Genomic DNA, 10,148 nt, shown 5'->3' with positions numbered 1-10,148 from the left:
GCCCGATAGAGACCCGTTTCGAGACCCCCTTAAAAAAACTGCCGGTGCTCAGACCCAGTGAGACCCGGCCCACTTAAAGCCCTGGATAGCTCAGTGGGTTACTGCCTTTGTCACAGAGATCCTTGTGTTACTTGCCGTTCAGAAGTTACAATCCTAACATAGGACAGTAACCAATGAACTGTCACCAAAGAGCTACCTACAAACATGAATGGTAGAGTTAGAACTTCACTTTTTTTGTTTTGTGATATAGTTAGAACTTCCCAAGTCTTTCATTATTCTAATGTTGCTAAAATGAGTATGTTTGGGCGGATATACATTTTCATCAGTAAAGCTGACCCCATGGAATACTTTTTAAATCCTAAGGTTGTTTCCCCAGACCTAACCCTTTTAAAATATCCTGCCCACCAGTATGAATGACATGTGATTCATACACCTTGTAATCCTCATTGGCTTTTGTGACATTCCCTGTAGACTGATTTACATACTAGTATGAATCATTGTCTCTGTACAATGTGTGCGTGGTGTAAAGTACTGACACACATTACACTGGTATGAGTAGAGCTATACAACAAATGGAATGCATAAGAGAGAGGGGCTACGTAAAGATAAGGGGCACTGTTGAACAGTGGCAGTGAGGGAATCTAAGGAGGAGGTAGTGGGAGGGGCTACGGAGAGATGAGGGGCACTGGTGGAGGGTGGCAGTGAGGGAATCAGAGGAGGAGGAAGTGGGAGGGGCTACGGAGAGATGAGGGGCACTGGTGGAGGGTGGCAGTGAGGGAATCTGAGGAGGAGGTAGTGGGAGGGGCTACGGAGAGATGAGGGGCACTGGTGGAGGGTGGCAGTGAGGGAATCCGAGGAGGAGGTAGTGGGAGGGGCTATGGAGCGATGAGGGGCACTGGTGGAGGGTGACAGTGAGGGAATCGGAGGAGGAGGTAGTGGGAGGGGCTACGGAGAGATGAGGGGCACTGGTGGAGGGTGGCAGTGAGGGAATCCGAGGAGGAGGTAGTGGGAGGGGCTATGGAGCGATGAGGGGCACTGGTGGAGGGTGGCAGTGAGGGAGTCCGAGGAGGAGGTAGTGGGAGGGGCTACGGAGAGATGAGGGGCACTGGTGGAGGGTGGCAGTGAGGGAATCCGAGGAGGAGGTCATGGGTGGAGGGGGGAGTTAGGGAAAGATGAGGGCCACTGGTGGAGGGTGGGAGTGAAGGTATTTACGGAAAAAGAGGTTACAGGTGCGGCGCCAAAAAAGACTTTCGCATCAGTGCTGAAACCGGCATTTCTGTTTTTGTTTATTTAATTAGCAGTTGGGTCATAAGGGCTACTGTGGAACATACTTTAAAGTGTGTGCTAATTATATGTACTACTATATTTAATGTTTTAAGTATGAAGGTGATTTTACTAATGTTTTTACCAGGAAAAATGAAAGTGGAGCCCGATGGTGCCTGATATGGGGCTGGGGCCCAAGGTCAGCTGTGAGATAAGGTGCACTGGGGAGGAGTAGTGGATAATCAAGCCTGTAAGGGAGTGCGTTGCAGAGTCTGGGGTCAGGTGGAGGTAGTAATGAAGACGGATTCTCCCTGACGGCACGCACAGAGGGAGCCCGAGAAGTGTCACTTGCCTGATACTCCCTCCTCAGAAACCTCCTCTTCCCATCAAAGGGACATTACATGGAAATAACACTTTTTGAGAGTGATCACATTTAGAAAGAGATTTGGGAAAGAGTGCGTTTTATTGGGCCTTGTAAGACTAAGAAGAGATCAAGGAGGGCCCTGAAGCAGGTCTGCCCAGACATATATGCGAAAAATCGAGCTCGCAGTGGCCCACCCAAATGCACCCTTGGCCCACCCAAATACAAATTCCTGGAACCGGGCCTGGTATGTATACACTTATGTATTTGTTTTTCATCGAAGTCTAGATTCACATCGAATGAGCGGTGGCACACGAGAGGGCAGCGTTCTTAATTCCTTCCTATGCAGTGCAGCTATTCAGTGCTGCCACAAGGTAATTTTGAAGCGCCTCATGACCCCCAACGTGTGTCAGTGAGATATATTTGCATGGCCAATGAATGTTGATGCAGTAAATGCTTTAGCTTAACTCCTGATGCGTGGGACTTGGCAGGATAGACGTATAATACGCCTCCCTGAGATGACACGTGAATACTGCCTAACTTGGTTTAGCCCCCCAGCCGTTTTTTAAAAACGTGGGCGCTGCCGCTGTGTAATTAGATACTAACCATGCCACATAAACCTGTGGGACCGTGCTGAGCACCTTATCAAAGCCAATGACTTGACCCAAGCCACATAACTGTTGGCGAGCTGCAAGCAACATCCAGCAGAACCTTCCTCGTCACCATTGGGCTGCAACCTCTTTCAGACGGGAGTTCCGTTTCAAATCCGACTGCAGCCTCGGATGTCTGACCCGTCATAAAGTCCGACCATGACTAATGTTCTCCACCTGGGGTCAGTGATGTTTTAAACTGACACGCCAACTACCACCCGATTTCCCATCAAACGTCACTCCTCAATTAACCACTTAACTGTGTCCCCAATACTATTTAACGATCAGTGATTATGCACCGTTGACGCATGTGCGTACCTACAGCCAATGAGTACCTCGTAATGCTCTGCTGCGCGCTACGATTGGCTGAGATGCAGAGGATGGGCCAATCCCAGGATTCTTTACACATTACGAGACCCACACACTCCCTGGCAATTTTCTTTTGCCGTGTGATTGGCTGTGGTGGGATCCGGAAGTCGTCAAGATTTGGGATTATATTTATCCGTAAAAATATCAACAAGGGACAGCGGACATTTGGCAGAATTCACTGATAGCCTTTGTAAGTAATCTGGACGCGTTTTAATTACTTGTCTTGTACCGTGACAACAGTCCTGACCCCCTAAATCCCTAAACTATACTCTAGTCTTCCCTTCCATTTTTCTATCCACACTTGCCTTATCTCACTCACTTTCATCGATACTCTTACACACAGCCTTTCATCCACTCTCACTCAACCATATCTAATTTGCTATAACTTCCTGCTTGTCATCGTTTCAAGACAAAAATGAAGGTGATATTAGTGCAGTGCAGCGAATGCTTTCAACGGGTCGCGGAGGTACCGGTAGCTGGTCCACTTGTACAATTTTTGTATGTTGTTGCATCTTAAAAGACCAGCAACCAAAAAAGAAGCAACAGGGCAACCATGTTAAAAGAGAGTCGAACAAACGTGAATGCTTATTGATTTTTAGTCTTTCAGTGATCTGTGGCATTACTCTAGGAAAATTATGTCCGCCCGTAATTTCATAATGAGACTGAAGTCAAACAATCAGGCATTATTCCTGAAAACACAGTGATGTCACAGACTGGACTACAGTCTGTTACATCACCACAGGAATCCAATAATAGACTTTATTTTATTTATTTTGAAGGTTTTATAGAGCGCGAACAAGATCCTTGCGTATATCAGAGCACTTTACATACAGATGGGTTAAACAGATAAAGAAATTAAACAAATATATAATACAAAGATAAGCAAACAAATTAAACAAATGGCAACAAGGTGAAGTAGCAACGGTATAAAGGTGGTCAACTATACAAGATAAAGGAATAAAAATGAAACAAATCATGCTAAGATGAGCAATAGATTAAATAAATGTAAACAAGGTGAAGTAGCAGCGGTGCATATGTGGTCAACTGTACATAGTTTTTGGACGAAACATAATGAGAACGAGAGAACATTAGTCAAAAGTCATGTGACTTTAGCTAAGAGGAGCGATTTTACTTCTTTTTTTAAGGATGCGGTGGATGAGATAAGTCTGATTTCTGGAGGAAGGGCATTCCAGATCCTGGGCTCCATCCCAGATCCTGGGCGCCATCCCAGATAAGGAGCGTTTATATGTCTTTTTCTTGTGGAATCTTTGGGGTTTCAAGAGAAGGTTTTCTGCGCTTCTTGTAGCTCTTGAGCCACCCGAAATTGTCAGTTTCTGAGCGAGGTAGCAGGGTGAGTTGTGGTGTATAGCCTTGTGTGTCATGCATGCGATTTTCAGGTGTATTCTAGCTTCATATGGAAGCCAGTTCAGGGATCTTAGGTCGGGTGAGACGTGTGACCGTTTTTTTGAGCTTGTGATAAGTCTGGCTGCAGCATTAATAGAGGCATTTAATGGTGCGGTAGTCAATAAGGGGAGGCCACAGAGGGCAACACTTCCATAATCCACTCGAGGGATTACTAGGGCTTGGACTGCAGTTCTGAAGTCATTTGCAGGGAGGAAAGGTTTCAGCTTCCTCAATGTGTTGATTTGGAAATTAGCTTCTTTCGTAGCATTGCTGATGTGGTGATGCATATTGAGATTGCAGTTGAGGGTTATTCCTAAAGATTTCGCTGAATCCACGATAGTAGGCTGAACGTTAAGTGCAGTGAGATGGTTAAGCCAGGACTGAGTGATGGGGACTTTGGAGGGAGGAGCTATTAGGAGGAATTCCGTTTTTAGGGCATTAAGTTTGAGATGGTTCTCAGCTAGCCAAGTCTGAGTGTTCCTGAGCGTTGTGTTGAGAAGTTTGATGTCTTCGAGGGTGTGTATTTTCAGGTAGATCTGGGTATCGTCTGCGTACATGTGAAATTGTACACTAGATGCTTGAAGCAGAGCGGTGAGAGGTTCCATGACTAGATTGAACAGAGTAGGGGATAGGGAGGATCCTTGTGGGACACCTAGTGTTACAGGAACTGGTGTAGACATAGTATTGTTAATCTTGAATTTCTGAGTCCGGTTATGCAGAAAGGAGGTGAACCATTTGAGTACTGTCCCTGATATACCCATTCGGAGATTCAGCAGATCGAGTAAGTTCTCGTGTTTGACCTTATCAAAGGCTGATGAGAGGTCGAGAAGGATGAGGAGGCAAGTACCGTTCTGATCAAGAATTTGAAGTGCGTCATCAATTATGTGTGTCATAGCTGATTCCGTGCTGTGGCCTGCTCGGAAGCCTGATTGGTGTGAATTGAGGAGGTGAAAATGCTCGATGTGTTTTGTCAGTTGGAGGTGTACACATTTTTCTAAGAGTTTGGCCAAAGTAGGGATATTGGTGATAGGACGATAGTTGATCAACTCGGTGGGGTCCGCTGTAGGTTTCTTTTGTATGGGCGATACCTGTCCTACTTTGAGGGAGTCAGGGATGCATCCTTGTTGCAGAGAACTATTAATGATTTTGGTCCAAAGCGGGAGAAGCAACGGGATAAAGTCCTTTACAGCGTTAGCGGGTAGAGGATCAGTCAGGTGATTGGAGGGCTTCAGTGTACTTAGAATCTTGCCAATAGTGTCTTCCGTGTAAGTTTTGAAAGATGCCCATGATGCATTGTTTTTTAGATCAAGGGGCGTTTTGCTGTGGGGGTTAGAATAAAGTCTTAGATCAGAGAGCAGATCTTTCTTGATTGTGTCTGTCTTTAGATTAAAGAAAGAAGAGAATTCTTCACAGGACGGTAGTGTACTAGAGGTGTTTTGTAGTCTTTGAGGTTCGTCCCTGGATTGAGTTTTTTTTGTGTTGACATTTTTTATTAAGAACATTTTAGATAAAGCACAAATGCAGATACATATGCAGAGGATAAAGTGAAACAAAGCATACTTTGAGGAAATAAGTTATAAAATATAACAAAGCAGGTAAAAAACAACAAATCCTCTAGAATTCATAGGGCAAGAGTAAGGATAAAAGAAAAGGATAGAAATAAAAAAAGAGAAAAGAAAAAGGAACTAAAGAAAAAGATAGATTAGAAGAAAGAGAAAAAAAAAAGAAGAAAGGCCCCAGAGTAACGAAACTAATTGAGAAGTGAAATGGAAGGAAGAAAAATAAGAATAAGCGTAGGAGGGAAAAATAAAAAAGAGTGAACATGGTGCGAAGAAGGTGGACTTAAGAAGGAAGAGCGGCCGTAGAAGAATAAGGAGTAGAGACAGAGTCATCATCCACTGTGGTTTCTAGGAATGGGGACCAAACTTGGAAAAAAATGGAAGCTTGATCCTGCAAATTATAAATTATACGTTTGTAAGAAGCTGTTTGGACCATTGCCACCAACCACTCCTCCTGAGAAGGAGATAATGAAGACTTCCAATGACGCAATATACACATTTTTGCCGTGGCTAGAGCAGTATGGAGGAGACGAGTCTGTGGTTTAGTAAACTTTGGAAGGCCACGAAAGTCATGTAAAATTATATTTGCCGAGGTAAAGGGCAAGGGCAATGACATAGAATGAGCCAAAGTCGTTCGTATAAAAAGCCAAAATGATCGAGTACGAGGACACTCACAGATAATATGCGTGATATCACAACCGGAAGCAGAACATATCTAACACAAAGAATGCGAAAGTAGCTTAGCATGATGTAATTTGACCGGGGACCAGTGCCATTCATGGAGAATTTTAAAAATACAGAATTTGAGGCGAGCTTCTCGAACACCCTTATGTAAACCTTCCAAAATGAGATCCCATTGAGTGTCTGAGTATAGCACAGATAGGCGTGATTGCCATTTTAGTTGAAGAGCTTTTGAAAGGGGTTGCGAAAAAAGAGGATGTAAGAAAGTCTTGTAAAGACCAGAAGTGACACCCTTAAAATTCCCCCATAAATTCAGATAGGATAAAATAGGAGAAGCGGACAACAGCTCAGGTGGGGAACCTAGATGTTTTGTGATAGCTTGTTGAAGATGTGAATAGTTGGAGGATTGTGTGGTTGGTAGATGGAATTCCTCACTGAATTGGGGAAAGGATTTAAAATTGTCACCAAGGAACAGTTGTTCCAAGGAGTGGAGAAGTGTGGCTCAGGGGTTAGAGGCGGCAGACCCGGAAGCTGAGATCGGTCCTGGACCAGGGTTCAATTCCCTGCCTCGGCGGGTCTTGGGCTAAAATTCCACAGACTCGATAATTCTCGCCCGGTTCCTTCTCGAGTCACGGGTTCACACTCTGCGACTCTGGGCAATAGCTTGCTTAATCTCCACAACGGCCCCTCGCGGCGGGATGCCTGACTTTCACCTTGTGGATACCCTGCTATCTCACAGGGGAATACCAGGACGGGTTCCCTAAGCAAGCGCCGGGAAACCCACTGCGGGTAGCTGTGCGCTATATAAGCTCAACTACATTTACATTTACAATACCTGCTTCCTGCCACAGAGGCCAGGACACAGTGCGACCTCGAACCCGAATAGCCGAGTTAGACAATATAGGAGCGTTAAAACGAAGCCGCGAGTTAGATTTAAGGATACGATGACTTTTTTGCCAAGACTTATACATAGCAGATAATATTGGATTTTTGGGGTCAAGAGAACTGGAACCCTTGCCATAAAGAAGGGACAAACCAGGGCCAGAAGCCAATAAATGGCGTTCAAGTGGAACCCATTGAGGGATGTCTTTAGACTTAGGTAAAAAGAAAGAAAGATGGTAAAGATGAAGGGCAAGGGAATAATGCTCGATAGAGGGAAGACCCAAACCACCCTGCAATTGGTGGGATTTTAATTTGGCTAAGGTGAGACGCGGTTTAGCTGTATCCCATATAAAAAAAAAATATTTTTGAATCAATGGACCGAAGAGTAGCCAAAGGGATAGTCAAAGGGAGCATACCCAGAACATAAAGAAAACGTGGTAGGATGACCATCTTAATCGCCTGAACCCGTCCCCAAAGGGATAAACCCAATGCCTTCCATTTATCGAAATCTCTTTGCATTTGCGCAATTAAAGGAGTTAAATTGTCCGTGACAACGTTATCCAAGTCCCTATTGAGGAGTATCCCTAAGTATTTAAGCCGAGAAGGTTGCCAATGAAATGGAAAACCAGAGATTGCATCCTTTGTAGTAACAATGGACATAGGTAAGGCTTCGCTCTTATCCCAGTTTATCTTCTAGCCAGAGAAAGAAGAAAAATCATCAATGACACGGAGGAGAGCAGGGAGAGAACGTGGAAGATCAGTGAGGGTGAGAAGAATATCATCCGCATATAAATACATTTTTGAGTGACCAATTGGAAGAGGAACGCCCACCACAGCAACCGATTGACGAATTGCAGCAGCCAGAGGCTCCATAGCCAAAACGAAAAGAAGAGGGGAGAGTGGACAGCCTTGACGCGTGCCCCTCCGGATAGGAAATGAAGTAGAGAGAAAACCTCCACAGTTAACTTGAGCAGATGGGCCATCATAAAGTAGTCGCACTTTAGCGATGAACTGATCTCCTAATCCAAATCTTTGCATTATGGTAAAAAGGTATTCCCATTCAATGCGGTCAAATGCTTTTTCAGCATCCAAAGAAAGAAGTAGGGCATCATCGGCAAGATGCTTAGCTGACCATAGGGCATGGGAAAGAGTGCGTAAGTGGTTTCGAGAGGAACGACCGGGAACAAAACCTACTTGGGAATTATGGATTAAAGAAGATAATACCTTGCAGAGTCGTGATGCGAGAATGGTAGCAAGAATCTTAACATCAGAATTTAAAAGAGATATAGGACGATAACTACCACACAATAGAGGATCCTTGCCAGGTTTTGGCAAGACCGCTATGATGGCATTGTTAGAAATAGAACCAAGAGAAGACTCCTCCTCGGCTTCCCCAAAGGCAGCATGAAGAGTATCAATCATAATCTTACCAGTCCATTTAAAAAACTCAGGAGGAAAACCATCATCTCCTGGAGCTTTATGATACGGTAAGACCGATACAGCTGAGGAAATTTCCTCCTTCGTAATAGTTCCCTCAAGTAGAGCCCTACCCTCATCGGAGAGTCGCGGAAGATGTACGTCATCTAGAAATTTAGACATCGCTAGTGTGTCTACCTGAGTGTTTGGGGAGTAGAGAGATCTATAAAATGAGGCAAACTCCTCAACTATCTCTTGTGGTCGAGTAAGGATAGCACCACCACCCGATTTGATTGCTGGGATCGCCATAGCAGCTTCTCTTTGTCGCAGCTGCGCAGCCAATACCCGACCAGCTTTTTCCCCCTGTTCGTAGTGACGACCTTTCATCTTGTGTAAGGCATATTTCGCTTTAGAAGTAAAAAGGGTATTGAGGGACATGTGCGCCTGTTCCAATAACTTTCGGTTTTGGAGAGTTGGTTTTGAGATATAAAATTGAGAGAGTCGGCGAATATCCTTTTCCAGATCAAGTTGTTTGGCAGCGTTCTTTTTATTATAAAGAGCAGCGTCCCGCATAAGTTGACCTCTGATGGTTGCCTTAGCAGCTGCCCAGATCATTCTTTTAGAGGAAACAGAATCTTCATTATTGAGAAGATAATCACTTAAGTGGGACTGCAAAAGAAGTTTACCCGTTGGCGTTTTATATTTGTTGACATTCAAACGCCACGATTTGCGCCCCGGACTCATAAGACCCAAATCTAGAGATAGAAGAACAGGGGAGTGATCAGATATAGCTGCTTCTAAAATCTTGGAATCAGTAACCAATCGAACTGAATGTTGCGAAAGAAGAAAATAGTCAAGGCGCGAAAAAGGACCATGGGTAGAAGAAAAAAACGTGTATTCTTTATCCTGCGGGTGACTTAGTCTCCAGTGGTCAACAAGACCAGTGTCAGCAAGAATGTCACAGAGGATGGCTCCATCCGAAGCGTTGATAGTGTCAATGCAACCTGTTCTGTCAAGAGCAGGATCCGGTGCCAAATTCCAATCACCAGCAATGAGAAATTGAGAAGCATTCATTTCCGTAAGAAGACGATTAAGACGAAGGAAGAATTGTTTTTGGGACCCAGTGGAGCGTAAACAGAACCAAGACAAATAAAAAGAGTTCCCAATTTTCAATTTGACAAATACATATCGGCCATCTGGATCAGTCCATGTCTTAATAATTGTAAACTGAAGTGAATTCCGAAACAGGATGGCCCCCCACACTTAGGAACAGGGTTAGGATTGGTGGGATCAGGCTTGGAAACACTGCTATGAATGACTTTACCAACCCAATCCCTGCTAAGCTTACTAGATTCAACATCGTCCAAATGAGTTTCCTGTAGTAAGGCGATATCTACATGTTTAGAATGCAAGTAGGAAAGAACTTTCTTGCGCTTGATATAGTGGGTGAGCCCATGAACATTCCAGGAAATCACCGACAGTGGATGAATAGAAGACATGACAATAGGATTAAACAAGAAGATAATAAGAAAAAGAAGAAAAAAAAATAAAGAAAGAAAAGGA

The 10,148-nt window shown here is 44.3% G+C and overlaps 1 protein-coding gene across 1 annotated transcript in view; it reads left to right on the top strand.

The window, feature by feature from the left end:
* The first annotated feature begins 2,622 nt into the window (after positions 1-2,622).
* BBIP1 (BBSome interacting protein 1) overlaps positions 2,623-10,148 on the top strand; it is a 62,392-nt gene continuing 54,866 nt past the window's right edge. The window contains exon 1 of the mRNA XM_078643770.1: positions 2,623-2,833. The gene's annotated coding sequence lies outside the window, so the exon portion shown is untranslated. The remainder of the gene's footprint in view (positions 2,834-10,148) is intronic.

The sequence above is a fragment of the Lissotriton helveticus genome, chromosome 5_1, assembly GCF_964261635.1.
Source record: "Lissotriton helveticus chromosome 5_1, aLisHel1.1, whole genome shotgun sequence".
Classification (NCBI taxonomy): Eukaryota; Metazoa; Chordata; class Amphibia; order Caudata; family Salamandridae; genus Lissotriton; species Lissotriton helveticus.
The sequence above is the reverse complement of the archived record's forward strand: the minus strand, read 5'-3'. Positions and strand labels throughout refer to the sequence as shown.